At 47.5% G+C, this 18,673-nt stretch overlaps 1 long non-coding RNA gene across 4 annotated transcripts in view; it reads right to left on the minus strand.

Moving 5' to 3' along the window:
- Positions 1-18,673, minus strand: part of LOC129525285 (uncharacterized) — a 39,679-nt gene that overhangs the window by 10,875 nt on the left and 10,131 nt on the right. For 3 of the 4 annotated variants that reach the window (XR_008669458.2, XR_008669459.2, XR_010135466.1), the window contains one exon: positions 6,119-17,900. This is a non-coding gene — a long non-coding RNA (uncharacterized lncRNA). Of the gene's footprint in view, positions 1-6,118; positions 17,901-18,673 lie in introns of those variants that run through there. The other variant, XR_010135465.1, reaches the window with a different exon arrangement.

Consider the following 18,673-nt stretch of genomic DNA (forward strand, 5'->3'; position numbering starts at 1 on the left):
TTCCTAAGCTCCCCCTCCTACCCCGCATGAGAGTCCCTGCTGTGGGTGCTGAGAAGAGGGTGAGGCCTGCATCAGGGAGATGGCACAGGCCAAGATGCCAAGGTAGAACATGGAAAGTCATTTTAAGATGGAGCAGAAGGAAGTGAAGGCAGAGGGAGGAAGGAGACCAATGGCAGAGCCTGCAGGTGACGGCTCCAGCTTTCTCCTGCAGGCACTGGGAAGCCAGCAAATGTTTGTGAGTGCAGGAAGACTCAAAGAGCAGCCTGAGGCTTGTGTAGGAAAATGAGGAAGAAGCAGAACCCTGTGGGAAGGAGGAGGCCTGGCCCCAGGTCATCACATGGTTTAGGAAAGAGGTAGGGAGCAGTGTGAAGAAGAGGCATGAATGACTCTCGGGCCCACCAAAGCCTGCACGCCCCTGCATCCCTGCGTCCAGCACCTACGTCCCGCTACTGTCACCACCAAGCCCAAGTGAAAGGCTGAAGGAGACGCTAAGGGAAATGAAACCAAGGGGAGGACAAACCACAGAGAAGATCTGCAAGGTTGTCTGCTAAACCTGCTCCTCCAAAGCCAGAGCCCAGGCCTAAAAGGACCCAAGAAGGGAGAGAAGGGACCCAAAGGGAAGATGGGAGAAGCTGATGCCGGCAAGGAGGGGAATTGTCCTGCAGAAAATGCAGCTGCCAACACAGAGCAGGCACAGAAAGCTGAAGGCGCTGGGGCTGCCAAGTGGAGTATGCGCATTTGGGGTAACTGTGTACCTCTGGTGACTGCACAGTTTGAAATATTATTTTTTACAAAGTTTTATGAAAATGCAGAATTTTGTTGTACCTTTTTTTAAGCTATGTTGTTAGCACTCAGAACACTTCCTTGTTGTTTTGGGGGGAACGGAGCGTATGTCACTAACAGAATGTCTCCGAAGCTGAATCGATGTAGGGAAAATATCTTTCCCTTCTAGTTTTAGGAGACTTCCTCTCGGCTCCCGGGAGTAGGGATTCCCTGACTTTGACACACATAGCCACCTTGGCACAAAAGCCTTGTTGTGTGGAAAAACTAAAATTTATGTTTATGTCATCTTCTCCATTCCCACCTTTAGCATAGACTTAACTTCCATAAACCCAGACCCCTGTTGGGATCCGACCCCCAGTCACTGGTTACCAGTGGTTCAGGCAACCTGGACTTTCCAGGGATGCCACTGAGACGGCGCCCCTTAAAGAAGCAGTGGTTTCATTTCTACATTGAGGATCTTCAGATAAATTCTGCCATTTTCTTTTACTTCCCGAAAGTCAGAGTCGGCTCGTGAAACATTGTTAAACAACATGTTAAATGTGAAATGTCAACCCTCACTCTAAATTTTCCCTGTTCACAGCATCAACTGAAGACCTCGTCTAGTCTTATAGTGGCTTTCCGATTTGGGCAGCCCGTTGAAGAAGGGAGTTTGAACGTTGTCGTATACCATTAATGCTCGTCTGCCCATGTCTTGCCTGAAATACGCCAATTGTTTATCGAAAGTATCTTTAATCAACCTGGATACAGTTTGGCTTTGGGAAAACAGGTAATAAGTGTGGGGTGGAGAAGGCTACAAGAAGAGGCAGGTGCAGAGGCCTTGGAGAGGAAAGAGTGAGGGGACGGGTGGCAAATGGAGCCTGGAAGGGTGAGGCCTATGGCTTCAAATGGTGTCCTTAAGGCAATGCCTCAGAAAAAAGCAGAAATCACAAATTGTTTTTCCCCAGTCATTGAAACTGTCCTGGGCCAAGGACAGTGGGATTGAGACTGACATTTGTGAAGCACCCAGGATCTACTAAAGACTGAACCAGGTGGCCTGGGTGTCATCTCCTTTGAGTATGGCCACTGCCCTGTGCAGAAGGTGCTTTATTTATTTATTTATTTATTTATTTAATTTATTTATTTGAGACAGGGTCTCACTCTGTCACCCAGGCTGGAGTGCAGTGGCATGATCTTGGCTCACTGCAACCTCTGCCTCCTGGGTTCAAGCAATTCTCCCGCCTCAACCCCCTGAGTAGCTGGGATTACAGGCACGTGCCACCACATGCTGCTAATTTTTGTATTTTAGTAGAGACGGGGGTTTCACCATGTTGGCCAGGCTGGTCTCGAACTCCTGGCCTCAAGTGATCCAACTGCCTCAGCCTCCCAAAGTGCTGGGATTATAAGCATGTGCCACTGTGCCTGGCCAAGAAGGTACTTTTTTCAACTTTATAGGGCAATGTTTCAATTTCATAAAAATCTACCCACTTTCAGTTTACAATGCAATTATTTTTAGTAAATTTACCAAGTTGTGCAGCTATCATCATCTATCAGTTTTAGAACATTTCATCACCCCAATAAGGTTCCTTCTTGCCCATTTATATCAATTCCTGTTCCCACCCCATGCCTGCCTCCAGGAAGCCACTAATTTAATTTCTGCCCTGTCATATAGAAATTGAGTCTATAATATGTGGTCTTTTGTGTCTGGCTTCTTAATGCTTTTGAGGCTCATCTGTGTTCTAGTGTATATCAGTCATTCATTTCTTTTTATGGCTGAATAGTATCCCATCATATGGTTATATCACATTCTGTTTATCTATTCACAAGTAGATGTACATTTATGCTGCTTTCAATTTGGGGCTGTTATGAATTATATAGTTTGGATATTTGTCCCCACCCAAATCTCATGTTGAATTGTAATCCCCAGTGCTGGAGGTGAGCCTGGTGGGAAGTTTTGGGTCATGGTGGTGGATCCCTCATGATTTGGTGCTCTTTGTGGTGCTGGTCATTCAAAAGTGTGTGGCATCCCCCACCACTCTCTTATGCCTGATTTTACCAGGTAAAGTGCCTGCTCCTGTTTCACCTTCCTCCATGAGTAAAAGCTCCCTGAGGCTTCCCCAGAAACAGATGCTGCCATGCTTCCTGTATGGCTTACAGAACCATCAGCCAATGAAACCTCTTTTCTTTATAAATTACCCAGTCTCAGGTATTTCTTTATAGCAATACAAGAACGGCCTAATACAATGAATAAAGCTGCCACAAAGACTTGTGTGTGCAAATTTTTGTGTGGGTGCATGTTTTCATTTCTTTTTGATAGACATCTAGGAGAAGAATGCTGGATCACGAGGAAAGTTTATGTTTAACTTTTTAAGAAATGTGCTGAAGGTATTATTATCACCATTTTTCATACAAGGACACTGAAGCTCAAATAGGTCAGGTGACTTGTCCTGTGACACTGGGTCACAGCCAAGTGTGGGATGTCAATTAACCATAACACAAATCATGGGCTGTATAAGTCACTGAATAGCCCATGAGTCCCTTGGTAGGCCCTGCTTTCAAAAGGCATCTTCTTGTGGACCTATCTGCTGTTACATGCTTGATATTCCAGCATGAGCACATCTTTCCATTGAGTTAAGTATTGCTTCTCTTTGTCCACTGCAGGATGAATCCTGACATGTTCATTCCCAAAGACCTTTCTGAAAATAATCTCCAGCCAGCAAGCCTGGAGCCTGAGAAGGGACGGCAAATGGGAGACAAAAGAGGTGGGAAGAGGGCCTGGGAAAGAGGCAAAGATGGTCCTGGTCGCTGCCACGTGCGCCCAGGCCAGTCTTATGCTGGCGTGTGTTCAATGCTCTTCAATTCACATTCACGGGGCGTCCGCCCTGGGCCAGTCCCTGTGCTGAGCACTTGAAGGGAGGCAGGGCAAATCAGACCTGGTCCCTGCTCTTAGCTGATAGCCCACTGGGGCAGGTGGCTTCACCATCACACACCAGAGAGGTGCTATATAGCAGGGACACTGAGTATCCCAGAAGCCAGAGCAGGGAAGGCAAAATTCCTGCCAGGGAGATGGGAAATTCTTCCCGGATGAGGTAGCACTGAATGAAGCCTTGAAGGATACTTAAGATTCTACAGGAGGAAGGGCTTTCCAGGAAGAGGGTTCTGCATGAGCAAAGGTGTGTGAGTTGGGGTGGGAAGAAGAGTTCGAAGTGGACCTTTGGGCACTTCCCTTCGCCTAGAGATTGAAGACCTAGATCAGAGCTTGCAAAATTGAAATGCCAACAGGGAAAACACTTCTAATTATTCACAGGGCAATCCTGTGGCTTGAGCACACGAGTGACCTGCCCTCTGAAAGGCCAACAGATGAGTGAACCAGGCCAGACAGGAGATGTAATGACCTGGGGCACCCGCATCTTGTCTAAATGGTCGGCCACTATTCCACCAGAACCAGTTGTTACTCTGTGGGAATGCAGGCCCAATATGTAATTTTTGATTTTTCAAAAGAAACTAGAAAATCCAAATATTTATGTGAAATATCCAGATCTTGCAGTGCCATAAATGCATTTCAATTGTTTTTAACTCATCTGTGGGTCAGCCTTTGTCCAAGGGCCTCCAGTGTGCAACCTGAGGCCTATGCGCCTCGGCCAGATTAAAGCCCTGCTCTCCAAACCCTCTCTTGGCCTTTGAAAAAGGGCGCATCCCAGGGCTGCCCCTCCGGCCCGAATCTTCCTCCTGCTCAAAGGGGACTGGCTGGCGGCGAGGGCAAATCAGAACACAGGAGCTAGGAGGGGGCGGGAGCTCATGACAAAGCAGAGGGCAGGTGAGCGAGCAGTCATCCAACCCCATCAGCAGCCCGTGTATGGGATTGACGGATTTTAATTACATGTCATTCTAATCCTTAACATTTATCTAAAAAGTGACGGGGGCGGGCATGAGGGCGGGTCACGAGCATGCTCAGCCCCAGGATTGCCCTGTGTCTAATTAGAAGTTTTCTCCCTCTTGATCACCTAAAGTCAAATTCATTTACTCTGCTCGAATTGAGGGTTTAATTGGATTCTTGTTTTTCCTCCTCCTGCCCTCTCCCCCATCTCCATAGGCCTCTCTCCGTGCAGGAAGCAGGCCACAGCATCTCATTAGGAGGGAGAGAATCCCTTGGCAGACTCGCATTTATGACTGTTCATACCAGCCTGCAGCCGCATCCTTGGCCCCAGGTCGCTAGGATTATTGAGGCCATCGTGATTTAGGACCTTGTCATGATGTCTGATGGGCACCAAGCATGGCCCCAGACAAAGGTAGGCCTCTTGGCCCAGGCAGGGCCCTCCCTCCTAGGCTGGCAGGGCCCTTCCTGCCCCTCCCTGCTAGGCCAAGAGGTCCCCAGTCCTTTCAATACGTTGTGCTGCTGAATGGGCTTGATAATCCAATTCTGGGAGAAAAGTGGTGGAGAACAGCAATTAAAGGCCGACCCAACTACATGTGGGGATGTGTGGAGTCACTAAAACCACTAATTCTGTTGCCACATAATGAGGTTTCTTCCCTTTTTTTGTCACCCTGGTCTCCCCTTGTCAATTAAGGCCAAGCACAGAAGAGATTTGTTACAGGAGGGTGAACGAGCTTGGAGGCAGCTGATAGCCCACAGGAAAAGTTTCCTCCTCTAGATCAGACACTCTGAGGGTTCTGGGGAGGGGAACAGGAGGGGACACAGACTCGGGTCAGAAAGTCTAGGCTCAAGTCCTGGCCCATGGGCTGGAGATGTGTAATGCAGAAGAGAACTGGCTTGGAATCCAACACAGTTCCATACAAACCCTGTGACTTTGGGACTGTGACCCAACCACTCTGACCATCAGCTTCCTCATCTGTAACACAGGGTTAACATAAGGTTGCTATGAAGAGACATATGCCTGACATGTGGCAAGAACCCAACACACAACAGATAGCAGAGTGCTGTATTATGTTTAGGCCCCTAGCAAGGCATTTGGCACACAGTAAGTGCTCAATAAAGGGTAATCTCTAGTATTATTATGTGACCTCACGCAATTTGAGGCTTTCTTGGCCTCAGACTTTTTACCTGTAAAGTGGGGACAGAGACTGTCCCTGCCTTTCTCTTACAGTTGTTTAAGGAGTAAATGGGTTAATTCACATTTAGAGAACAGCATCTGGCTCAGAGTTAAGGCTCCCTGTAAGTTAGCAATGATTGTTCTGGTAGCTTTCTGAGCTTGAACAAGTTGCTTACCTTCTCTGAACCTCAGTTCTCTCTTCTGAAAAAAAAAAAAAAAGATTTAAAAATAACACCATCTGTTGTGTCTACCACACAGGGTTGTTGTGTGGTATTAATTAATTAAATGAGATAGTGTTGATAAGAACATTTGGTGATCTGTAAGTGCTCTGCAAGTATTAACTGTTAGCATCATGCCATTAAAAGGTAATTAGTTTGTAAATAAAGAGAAAGAGTCAAGCATTTTTCCCATCTTTCCTATACAAACTGTACTACTGGGTACCGAAATTGCAGATGAGGGGATGTTTCTCCTTTTAGAAGTATTCCAGCTAATAAATGAGGAAGGGATGATAGGATTGGAATCTCATCATTTTGCAACCCCTAATGGATTAATGGATCCAAGCTGTGAGCATCCATACCTCCTGACATCCCCAAGCTGGAGACAACAAGCATGATGTGCCTCCTGATGGAAACGCACAGCACTGTGAGGTTGTATGACTGAAAAAGCCAACCCTGAACCTGATCAAGCCTCGAAAATGAATTGTCGACTTACAGGAAATACAGAAGACAGAGGAGTGAAGCCACCATGGGGATGCAATCAGGAAAGCCCACACTGTGGAAACACACAGGTCAAGCATCTGGTTTCTTCAATAAATAAAATTTTTAAAAGAGAGAAATAGGGATTACAGATTGAAAAAGACTTAGACATATCAACCAACCTCATTTGGATGCCAATTCAAACAAACTAAAAAAAATAAATAAAAGTAAGACATGTATAAAGCAACTGGAAATGTGAACAGTCACTGGACATTTGATCTTATTAAGGATTTATTGTTAATTTTTAGAGAGATAATTGTATTATGGTTATGAAAAATAGTATAAAAGTGTACTGAGATAAACATGGATAGAATATATGGTATACAGGGTTTGCTTCAAAAACAATATGGTGTGGTGGGTGAGTATAGAAATGAAACAAGATTGATACTTGTTGAAGCTGGGTAAAAGCTGTAGGGGGTATCATTATAATACTCTCTATTTTGTACATGTTTGAAATTTTCAACAATAAAACATTAAAAAGAACAATTGAATTAGTCAGGGACAAGCCTTCATCGGGCATCCTGAGATTGCATGTAATTCAAGCGCTACAGGGGTTATTTTCATAAGGACAAAGGGCCCCAGTGTCAGTCTTTCTGAGATGGGTGGATCTCCCTTTCAGTTCTTGACAAATTTGTTCTTTTTGCATGCCCATAGTTACAGTCTCCAGGATAGCATACAGGTTGGCTTTACAGTCATTTTTAAATAACACTTGGAGTTTCTCACTGTATTAGTCCATATTCACACTGCTATGAAGAAATACCCAAGACTGGGTAATTTATAAAGAAAAAGAGGTTTAATGGACTCCCAGTTCCACATGGCTGGGGAGGTCTCACAATCATGGTGGAAGGCAAATGAGGAGTAAATGCACGTCTTACATGGCAGCAGGCAAGAGAGTGTGTGCAGGGGAACTGCCCTTTATAAAACCATCAGACCTCATGAGACTTATTCACTGTCACGAGAACAGCATGGGAAAAACCTGCCCCGTGATTCAGTTGCCTTCCATCGTGGAAGGCAACTCCAAAGACACGTGGAGATTCCCAAGACACGTGGAGATTCTGGGAGCTACATACAGTTCAAGATGAGATTTGGATGGGGACACAGCCAAACCCTATCACTCACCTTCTGTCTTTTTCTGAAACCATCCTCTGGGGCTTCTGAAGCAATGCTGAGATAGTCAGGGAAGACTACCTGAAGGAGGTGGCCAAAGAGGAGAAAAAGATATTCCAGCCAAAGCAAAAGCTCAGAGGCAGGCAAGCTCACAGCTTTTACAGACTAGTGAGGAGAGGGGCCTGGCTGAAGCAAGGAAGGTTTGGTGCTGGGGCAACCTTGGGTTCTGAAGATTCACTCAGTACTGGAGCCCTGAGTGTCTGATGAGGTCTGGTTTCCTTGTGACACTGCACAGTTCAATAGCTCTGAATGCTCATAAAAGAAAACCAAGTGTGTTTCTGTGGTTTAATAAGGTGTTGGCATTACACAAGCTGAATTAGCAGGGAAAGAAGATGAAGCAAAGAAGGGATCAGGAAGAAAGGGGAGCCTCTTACACAGGTACCAACACAGACCAGAATTTCTCAGAGTATTCAGAAAAATCCCAGTCCTTCAAGATCCTACATGAAAAAGGAGGATCCCAAACTCCATGGACAAGAGTTTGGGAAATACTGCATGGGTTCCTCTTAGAGTCACAATTTTCATTAACATGTAAAGGTCTTGAGAAGTCCTATAGGAAATAAAACATTTTGATTGTGTTTTACTTAGAGTTTAACCACAAAACACCTCTATTTCTCTGTTTTGGGGAAACCCTGCCTTAGATCATAAGACACAGTTGTACAAAGCCTCCATAACTTCTGGTTCTAGACCTATTTGTTGATCTGTGATCCTAACTCCATACTTACCCCTGAGGCCCCCAGCCCACACCCCCACCTGACTTTCAGTCCCACAGCTGGGGCCAGAATCTGTGCAGTGCACTGAGGATGCTCCAGAGCAAGACCCAGAAAAGTCTTGAGGTCTCACCCAGCCTGTCACCATGAGTTCCTAAGCATGGATTTTAAATATGAATGAAGTAGTCATATTACATGGGGAGAAATATGGGGGAGTGAGTACCAAGACACCTTCCCCTCTGCTGTGGTTTCAATGTTTCCCCCCAAAGTTAATGTGTTGGAAACTTAATCCCCAATGAAACAGTGTTGATAGGTGGGACCTTTAACAGGTGAATAGATTAATGCTATACTAGCCCGTCCTCGCATTGCTATAAAAAATACCTCAGACTGTGTCATTTATAAAGAAAATCAGCCTAATTGGCTCACAGTTCTGCAGCCTGTACAGCAAGCATGATCCTGGCATCTCCTCAACTTCTGGTGAGGCCTCAGGAAACTTACAATCATGGCAGAAGGCAAAAGGGGAGCAAGATGTCTCACATGGTAGGAGTAGGAGCAGGTGGAGGGTGCTACACACTTTCAAACAACCAGATCTCACAAGAACTCACTCATTATCACAAGGACAGTACCAAAGGAATGATGCTAAACCATTCATGAAAAACCACCCCCATGATCAAATCACCTCCCACCAGGCCCCACCTTCAACACTGGGGATTACAATTTGACATGAGATTTTGACAGGGACACAGATACAAACCATATCACATATTATTGTCACAGGTGTGGGTTAGTTATCACGGGAGTGGGCTCCTGATATAAAGGATGGCTTTGGTCCCCTTCCTCTCTCATACAAGCATGCTCTCTTGCTCTTCCACCTTCTGCCTTGGGATGATGCAGCAAGAGAAGGTCCTCATCAGGCACAGTCACCTGGAACTTGGACTTCCCAGCCTCTAGAACCACAAGCCAAATAAATTTCTATTTATTATAGATCACCCAGTCTCAGATATTCCATTATGGCAACATAAAATGGACTAAGACAGCCCCTCACTCTCTGAAACAGTATAAGAATTGTTGGCCTAGAAGGTCTATGGCCTATAATGCTGGCTCAGACTCTCTGCTTCATTAAAAGTCTTTGTCCTTGATCCTGGGGGCAGGCTCTGTCCCTCTAGCTTGAGCACTGCAGGAGGATTCACCTGGTAGGCTCCACGGCCAACCTGTACAGTATTATCCAGGCTGTGCCATTCCACCAAGCTGCCAACATCCAATCTCAGTTACTGTATAGAGCATGAAAAGGATCCTCTCTTGCCCCCTTGCTGGACTGAAGCTGCTGATCTTAGAGTAGGAGGGCTCCATGAAGGGAGATGCTCCCCAACTCCCACCCTTCCTATGCATGACTCATTCAAAAGCTACATCTTGAGCAATTACCATTACCATGTGCTGTTATGGAATCTAAGGAGACAGCAGTGAACTAGCAGTGGGGGCAGGGACAGAAAGTAAAGTCTAAACATAATGAGCAAATTGATATAGAATAATAGAATAACAAGAAAAACAAGAAAAATGAAACAGGAAAAGAAGATGAGTATCTGGGGCAGGGGTGCCTACAGTCCTAACCCTGTGCCTTAGTTTTCTCCATAGTACTTACCATCATCTGGCCAACTATATCTTTCACTCATTCATTTGTTTAGTGTTTCTCCTTCCACTCCAATGGGAGCTCTGTAGGGCCAGGAAGTTCGATCTCTCTTGTTCACAGCTGTTCCCATGTAGTAAATCCTCAGTAAGTATTTGTTGGACGAATGAAGCAGTCTGTGTGTCTGGCATCCTTCCTGACATCCCCTTCCCTCTCCAGGGAGAGAGTTTATCCTAGCAGCTGATGGGAAAGAGCGGTGGAGCACCCTGGCTGCAGCCTTGACCAGTGGAGGTTCTGGCTGCAGACTTTTACCTTGTGGCCCAACCACCCCCCATCACCCCGGATCTCACTCAGCCTCTTCCCCCAGGGAGAGTGTATTAGTCTATTCTCACACAACTATAAAGAACTACCTGAGACTGGGTAATTTATGAAGAAAAGAGGTTTAATTGACTTGCTTTTCTGCAGGCTGTACAGGAAGTATGGCTAGGAGGCCTCAGGAAACTTACAATCATGGTGGAGGGCAAAGAGGAAGCAAGCACATCTTACCATGGCAGGGCAGGAGAGAGAGAAAGAGTGAAGAAGGATGTGCTACACATGTTCAAACAATCAGATCTCATGAAAACTCACTCACTATCACGAGAAGAGTAAAGGGGAATTCCTCGCCATGATCCAATCACCTCCCACCAGGTCCCTCCCCCAACATTAGGCATTACAATTCAACATGCGATTTGGGTGGGGACACAGAGCCAAACTATATCAGAGGGCGAACCCAAGCCTCACAGGCCTCCCAGCCTTCAGGAGATGGACAGCTGGAAGATGACCTGATGGCTGCAGGCCCAGAAGGCAGGTCAGTGTCCAGCTGCCATCACTGATCCCCTGGGTGGGTGCAGCAGCTTTTTCCCCGCTCCGCCCAGCCAGGGCCATCCTGCTAAACAGACATCAGTCCTCATCACTCCTCTGCTGAAAGACTTCTGGAGGCTCCCACCTCACTCAGAACAAAAACCAGTGTCTTTGATCTTCTCCCACAAGTCCAGTGTCTGGCCTCTCCCTCCACCCTCCCATAATCACATTCTGAACCATGTCTTCCCAGCTTCACTGTCTCCCCTAGCTTGTCCTCAGATATCCATCACACTCCTGCCCCAGGACCTTTGCACTTTCTACTGCCTCAACCTGGAACTTTCTGTCCTGGTATTCACATGGCTGGCACCCTCTCAATGTTCAACTAGCTGCTCAATACTGCCACTCCTCACAGAGGTCTTCCCTGACCAGCCCACCCCAAATTGTCACCTCCTTATCCTTCTCTATCTTTTTTGGCTCTCCTTTTTACTTATGGCTCGTTTTACCACTTGACATTATATTATATATGTATTCAATTGCTCATTGTCTGCATCAGAATACAGGCACCACAAGGACAACAATGCTGCTACTTTATTGACTACTGTATTCTCAGCACCTGAAACAGTGGCAGGCACATAGTAGGTGCTCAGGAGATTTTTGTTGAATGAATGAACAAATGAGCCAGCCTGTCAGTGGGCACCTCACGGAGACAAGTTCCCCAGGGAACGTGGGCAATGCTTCTGTTCCTGGTCTACTCTCGCACATAGAAGCTGGGCCGGGCTGGGGCTCAGCCCCTAGTCTGGGAAAATATTCCTCACTGAGACAGGCTGAGGGTTCAGAGTTCCCAGGAAGGGGAATGGACACACCCTCCCTCCATGTATTGTGAGAGTAGCCTCCCTATCTCCCTACCTCCCTGGCAGGTGGCCAGCCAGGCTGTCCAAGCCCTGCAGGGACAGAAAGCCCCCTCCCTGTCTTACTGAAAAGCATTAATAACAGAATAGGAGGGTGATCTGATGACAAGAGCCATATGTTTCAGAAACGTGGAAACTCCAGAAAACACAATGCAGAAATAAATCACAACCCATGTATATACCACTTTCTTTTTTCTTTTTACAAAACTGAAATCCAATGGCCCACTTTATGTTGTAACCAACTTTATTCTTAACTTTATATTGGCAATATGGTTTGGCTCTGTGTCCCCACCCAAATCTCACCTTGAATTGTAATAATCCCCATGTATTGTGGGAGGGACCCAGTGGGAAGTAACCGAATCACGGGGGCAGGTTTTCCCATGCTGTTCTTATGCTGTTCTCACTATCTCATGATGGTGAATACGTCTCATGAGATCTGATGGTTTTACAAAGGGGAGTTCCCCTGCACATGCTCTCTTGCCTGCCGCAGTGTAAGAGGTGGCTTTGCTCCTCCTTCACCTTCTGCCATGATTGTGAGGCCTCCCCAGCCATGTGGAACTGTGAGTCCATTACACCTCTTTTTCTTTATAAATTACCCAGTCTCAGGTATGCCTTTATTAGCAGTGTGAAAACAGACAAATACAACCGGGAACACATTCCATATGCCTTTAGACACTTATTCTATAACACTATTCTTAACGGTTGTCTTATATTCTAGAACCCGACAAAACTACAATGGCATTTTTAACCAGTCCCCTGTTGTTGGACATTTAGGTTCCTTCGGATGTTTCATTCTTGGAAACAGTGTTACAGTGAGCACCCTGCATCATACATCTCAGTGCTCACCTCTGACTGTTTCTTCAGGACCAATTCCCTCTCTGGACAAAGCTGGGAGTCAAATCCAGGCTGGTGAAGGAGGCAGCGGTCCTGCTTTGTTCCTTCTGCTCTGAGCAGTGCTTAGTGGTCCTCAAAGGTCCCCCGCACATTCCCGTCTCCTCATCACAGCCTTGCCCAAGACCTGCACTTTTCAAAATTAGAGCATCCCATGTGGGCAAGTTTGGACATCCTCAGAAAGTCCTTTTTGTGGATTCACATGCGTTTGTCCAAAAGGAACATGTAATGTTTCACATTTTATTCATGCATATATCAATGTGGTGTCTAGGCTGCTTGAGATCGTAAGCAAGTCCATTCCCTCCTCTGAGGCTCAGTTTCCTTCTCTGTATGATGAGTGGATGAGATGGCCTCAGAGTCCCTTTCTGCCCCATCCTACCAGGGAATCTCCAAAAGTGCTGCATGATATAGAAGGGGTCTCGGTGTGGGCTCTGCCAGCCTGGCTTTGAATACCAGCTTGCGAAATACGAACTATATGATCTTCAGCAGCTTCCTTGAGCTCTCTGTGCCTCAGTTTCCCCTTCTATGTAATGGGGTAACAATAATGTCTGCATCCCACATCACAGGCGTGTGGGGAAGAATCAACGAGATTCACCTGAGCCACCTCTTGACACAGTGCCTGGCTCAGGGCATGGTGCTCAGCAAATCTACTTTTATTATGACAACAACACTTGATCTTTCAAATCCTTTATCTCATTGACCACACTGATTTTGTCCTTGTTTTATCAATGAAGTAACAGGCTTGGAGATAGTGAGACTTGTCTCAGGTCACATGGCCAGTTCAGGGGCATAGCCAGGCTTATCCATGCTCTGACTCCCACTCCAGCGCTCTCTGCATCTGGAAGGCAGACCCCCAACAGTGGCCCAGCCCCGCAGTGGTTCCAGGGACTGTGGGAGACCTTGTGGCTGAGGGTCAAGCCTGTGGTTCTTTCATTCCCCCTCCCCATACTTGACCTTCAGCCTCCGCACTGAGGCGCCTTTTTCACAGGGCAAGCATGGGCAGCTAAGAGGAGTGGGTGGCAGCACATGGCACATCAGGTGGTCAGAAAACAATGCCAGGTGCTGCTGAGCTGGAAGAGCCAGAGTGGCCAATATGCTTTTGTCAAAATTTTTTAAAAAGTGAAACTCAGAGAAACATTTTCCTCCCCAGAAGAAAAGGTGTGCGGCCCACCTGGTAGGTAGGTCCAGGCATGGACCCAGCAACAGAGGCAAGTGGAGGACCTGCCCCCCATGGTGACTCTGGGTGAGCCTCAGCTGGTGGGTTGCAGAGCTGCCCTGGCCCCAGAAGACTCAAGGCTGCCTTAAGACTCTGCTCCAAAACACCATGGAGTCTGTGCTCTACTGGCTCAGGGAATGCTGGGGCCCTTCCACCTCCCTGAGCTTTACCCTGGGGATGGTGATACAAGTCTTCTCTGTTCCCAGGCCCTCCAGACCTCCTTGGATGAGGGGCAGAGAAGGATCCGGGCAGGTACATGGCCCATCTTCAAAGCCCACCCAGCAACAGCCCAACCCCTCACCATCACCCTGTCTTCCCCCAGCCCAGGAAATCACCCTGCGCCTTCCAAATCTTTGGGTTTTCACCTGGTTCTTTCTATCCTCCACCACCCACCACCACCTCCACCCTCCACCCACACACACACATTTGAGCTTCAGTTTTGACACTCAAAAGACAAGAACTGACTACTGACTTCCACTGAGTCATCCCTACCCTGCAGCAGTGAATTTCCTGAGTCCAACTGCCCTATAAAGAAAGAGGAAATGCCAGAGAAAGAAGAAAGATTAATATTTCAAAAAAGAAAACCATCTGGCCATATAATTTTACATTTATTCTTATGATCAGTTAATCTCTATCTCCCTTAGACCATAAATTCCATGAGGGCAGGACCCACATCTGATTGGCTCACTGTCCTATCTCCAGTGTCTAAGACAGGGGACCTAACACACAAGGAAGAATGAAGATCAGAAGAATGAAGAGCCAGCCATCCTCCTTGCTTGGGTTCCCTAGGTGAGCTCAGAAAGGACCCCTAGAAGCACAGAATGAAGAGGTTGAACCAGACCTGTGGTTGCTGAGCTGGGCTCTATGAAGGCAGTTGTGTGAATCCTGTTTTCAAGATTTTAAAAAGTCTAACAAAGTCAATCCTCCTCGCCTTCCTGGGACAGCTTACACAAGCTCGCCAAGATGGCAGCCTTATTGATTTTTCCCAACTGTCCAGGGACTCTGGTTAACTATTAATGACATCACACACCCCAACCCAATTCCAGCTTATGAGCCCAGTACTGCCAGTGTCTACATGGCATTAAATGAGCATGTGACGGCCGTTGGCTTCCCTGTGAGTGTGGGTTGTGGTAGAAAAAAATGTGGCAGGGAACACAATGCAAATTGTCCCCTAAAGATCCAAATGAGCTTTGATGGAGAGAAGTTTTGGAACCCCAACTTAACAGATGCTTGGAGTTCCTCCCAGAACCAAGCACCTCAGGTGGACACTTTCTTTCCCAGACCACTTTCTTCCTCATCAAAAATACCCTGAACCCTGGTGCGGAGGCTCACACCTGTAATCCCATCACTTTGGGAGGCCCACACGGGAAGATCGCCTGAACCCAGGAGTTCGAGACCAGCCTGGTGAAATAGTAAGACCGCATCTCTACAAAAAAAAATTTAAAAAATTAGCATGGTGGCATGCATCTGTAGTCCCAGCTACTTAAGAGGCTGAGATGAGAGGATGGCTTGAGCCCAGGGGTTCAAGGCTGCCGTGAGCTAGGATCACTCCACTCCAGCCTGGGTGATAGAGTGGGACCCTGTCACTTAACAAGATAATAATAATAAAGTCCCCTGAGCCCAGAAGGAGGGAGAGAAGGGAAGTGGAAGGAGCAAAGTCATCCCTTTGGAACCTGGGGAAGACTAGCAGCAGTTCTGAAGAGATACAAAGCCCTGAATTCCATCAGGGGCTGTAATGGGGAAGACACTGGACCCCTCCATAGGACCTGCTTTCCCTGGCACCTCCCACTTCCCCTGAGTGGAAAAGCAGGCCCAGGGCTGGCTCCTAGGGCCCACAGCCCAGAGCCTGCTGCATGGGATTTTAAATTGTCTCTCTCAAAGTCCTTGCTAATAACAATATTAACAACAGCTCACTCTTAATGAACTGCTTATTCTTCTCTGGCCATGAGTCATGGAGTGCATTTTACAGACATTTGCTCATTTCTTTTCAACCCTCACAACAAGGCCTTGAGAAAAGTATAATATTATGCTCATTTTACAGATGAGGAAACTGAGGCCCAGAGAGTTATGATAGATTATTGCAGTAATGGCCCCCAATTTGTTCATGCACTACCCTGGGCAGTGCCCTCCCACCCTGGCTCAGGACTTGACCATGGGACTTACTTTGGCCAATAAGAAAGAAGCAAGCATATTCCAGGCACAGTGTCTCACACCTGTAATCCCAGCACTTTGGGAGGCTGAGGCAAATGGATCGCTTGAGCTCAGGAGTTTGAGGCCAGCCTGGGAAACATAGCAAAACCCCATCTCTGCCAAAAATACAAAAATTATCCAGGCATGGTGGTGCACGCCTGTGGTCCCAGCTGCCTAGGAGGCTGAGGTGGAAGAGCCGCTGGAGCCTGGGAAGTCAAGGCTGCAGTGAACCATGATCATGCCACTACACTCCAACCTGGGTGACAGAGAGAGACCCTGTCTCAAAAAATAAAAAGAAAGGAGCAAGCATAATGCCTGCAGGGGCTCAAAAAGTGCTTGCACACTGGGGCTTCTCTCTCACTGCCTCTGAAGCCCTTTTACCGCTCTGTGAACAGGCGCAGGCTTGTGGAGAGAGCCCCATAGTTCATCATCCCAGAGGAAGCCAAATTAATCAGCCAGTTCCAGGCATCCACCAGCTAATGGCAGACACAAGAGTGAGCCCAGCCAAGATCATTCAAGCCTTGCCCAGACCAGGACAGCTCAGCTGATCCCAGTGGAAATTGCTGATTCCCAAATCACAAGCTACATGAATGTTTGTTGCATTAAGCCACAGAGTTGTGAGGTGTTTGCTGCACAGCAAAAGCACCTGACACAGAGGTGAAGTCATTTGTACAAGGTCACACAGCAGGGCTAGAATTCAAACCCAACCTTTCTGTGCAGTTAAGAGCATGTGCTCTTAACACTAAAGCTGTAGTGTTTACAAAGTCCATTTATTTTCATTGCAGGTCCCTAGTGAGTCTATGAATTGATCATCTCTGCGTGGAAACTCAGAGATGTCAAGGGACCTACCTTAGGTCACACAGCTGCTAAGAGCTGGCAGAGGACATCCAGCCCAGTTCCTTTAATTCCACCTTCCTGCTGTTCCCGCCACTCCATGAAGGCTGGAACAGCCAGAGCCCAGGGTGCTGGTTTACAAATCAGCCTCTTCCTCAACCTCTGAGGTCCTCCACAGTCCTCCTTATGTCTCATGAAGGACCTGAGGTTCTACCTCCCGCCATGAGTTTCTCAGACAGAACAGGTGGCACGCTCGCTGGGGAGTCAGGACAGTGGAGCCGCCTCTTCCCACCCCTCACCCTCCCCTCCCTGCATAGTAGGAGCTGTCGGTTGTCCTGGATACAGCAGGTAATGGGAAGGATGGCAGCTGAGGTCACAGCGTGAACCAGGATGGCTGTGGGCAGGGAGAAATGGCTTCCCAGACACACTTGTGCCCTTTCACCCAGGCTGGAGTGAGAGAGGAGGGTGCAGCTGGCCTGGCCATGCCCATGCTAGCATAGGAGACCAGAGGTCCCGATGAGATTCCCGGGATGGGCTGAGAGTAGGGGGAGGTGAGTCAACTGCCCGGGCCTCCCACATCTAATTGCAAGGCAGTGGAGAGGGAATGTCATATACCCATGTGGAGTCCCATGCGGTGAAAACAGCCACTTGAGGGTCCAGCTGAGGCCCTGGCCTGATTGAGTAGCTACAAAGTAAGGACCTTGGAACGAGGTCTCCTTCCCAGAGGAGGGACTTGAAGTGATGGGGTCCCTTTACCTCCTCCAAAACCACAACATAAACAAGGAAGAGGCAGCTGTGGCCCAAGGCAAAGAAAATGTCTTAAAGCCATTCTGACCCGGATTTGACTCCCACATCCCCTCCCTACCACGCTCGACAGATTCCTCAATATCTCCGAGCCTCAGCTTCTCATCTGGCAAATGGGGGCAGTCATCACAGATCTCGTGGGTTGTTGCGAGGCCTAAGTGAGAAAATACAGTGAGAGCTTCTTGTAAACCACAAATGCTACGTACATGTACATGGAGGTGATGCAGGAATGCCATTACCCCGTTGCCCATCTGGCTCCTCCAGACCCAGTGGTCCTCCAGCCCTGGATGAAACCCCATAAACTTCACTCCTTAGAGCTCAAAGGGCCCATTAGAAACCATCTGGTCCAAATGGTCTGATTTTACAGACAGGGAAATTAAGACCCAGAGAGAGAGGCTTTACCCAGAGTCTAACAGCCAGTGAACATCGTGCTGGCCCTAGAAGCGGGTCTCCTAACTCATGTTCTTTCTACTCTTTCAGGCTATCAAAGCTCACCCCTACCCTCTGCGCCCCATCTCTCTCCACTGTGGTCTGCCCCTGGGTGGAACTGAATCAGGGAACCTTCTCTCTGCTCCCTTATTGGCTAACATATCCCCTGTTTTGAGTGAAGCCATGCTGCTGAACCAGAGTGAAACCATGCTGCTGAACCATTAAGAGGCTGGGCCTCCCCCAAGAGGCTCCTGGACAGTATCTGTGCTCCAAATAATTTAAAGTCCTGGGTGTAGCCCTGTGAGAGACAGCTGAGATTTTAAAGCCTTTGGGGATCCTGCCAATCATATCAGCAGCTGCCCTTGTCCTAACTGGGGTCACGAATGGCTTCACCACAGCCCTGAAGGGAACTCCCTCACCCCATCCCAGCCATCAGAGAAAGATTGAATTGTTTCACATCCTAGACGTAATCCAAAGTTCACAATGGTTACCAGAGCT

Source organism: Gorilla gorilla, chromosome 9, assembly GCF_029281585.2.
Source record: "Gorilla gorilla gorilla isolate KB3781 chromosome 9, NHGRI_mGorGor1-v2.1_pri, whole genome shotgun sequence".
NCBI lineage: Eukaryota > Metazoa > Chordata > Mammalia > Primates > Hominidae > Gorilla > Gorilla gorilla.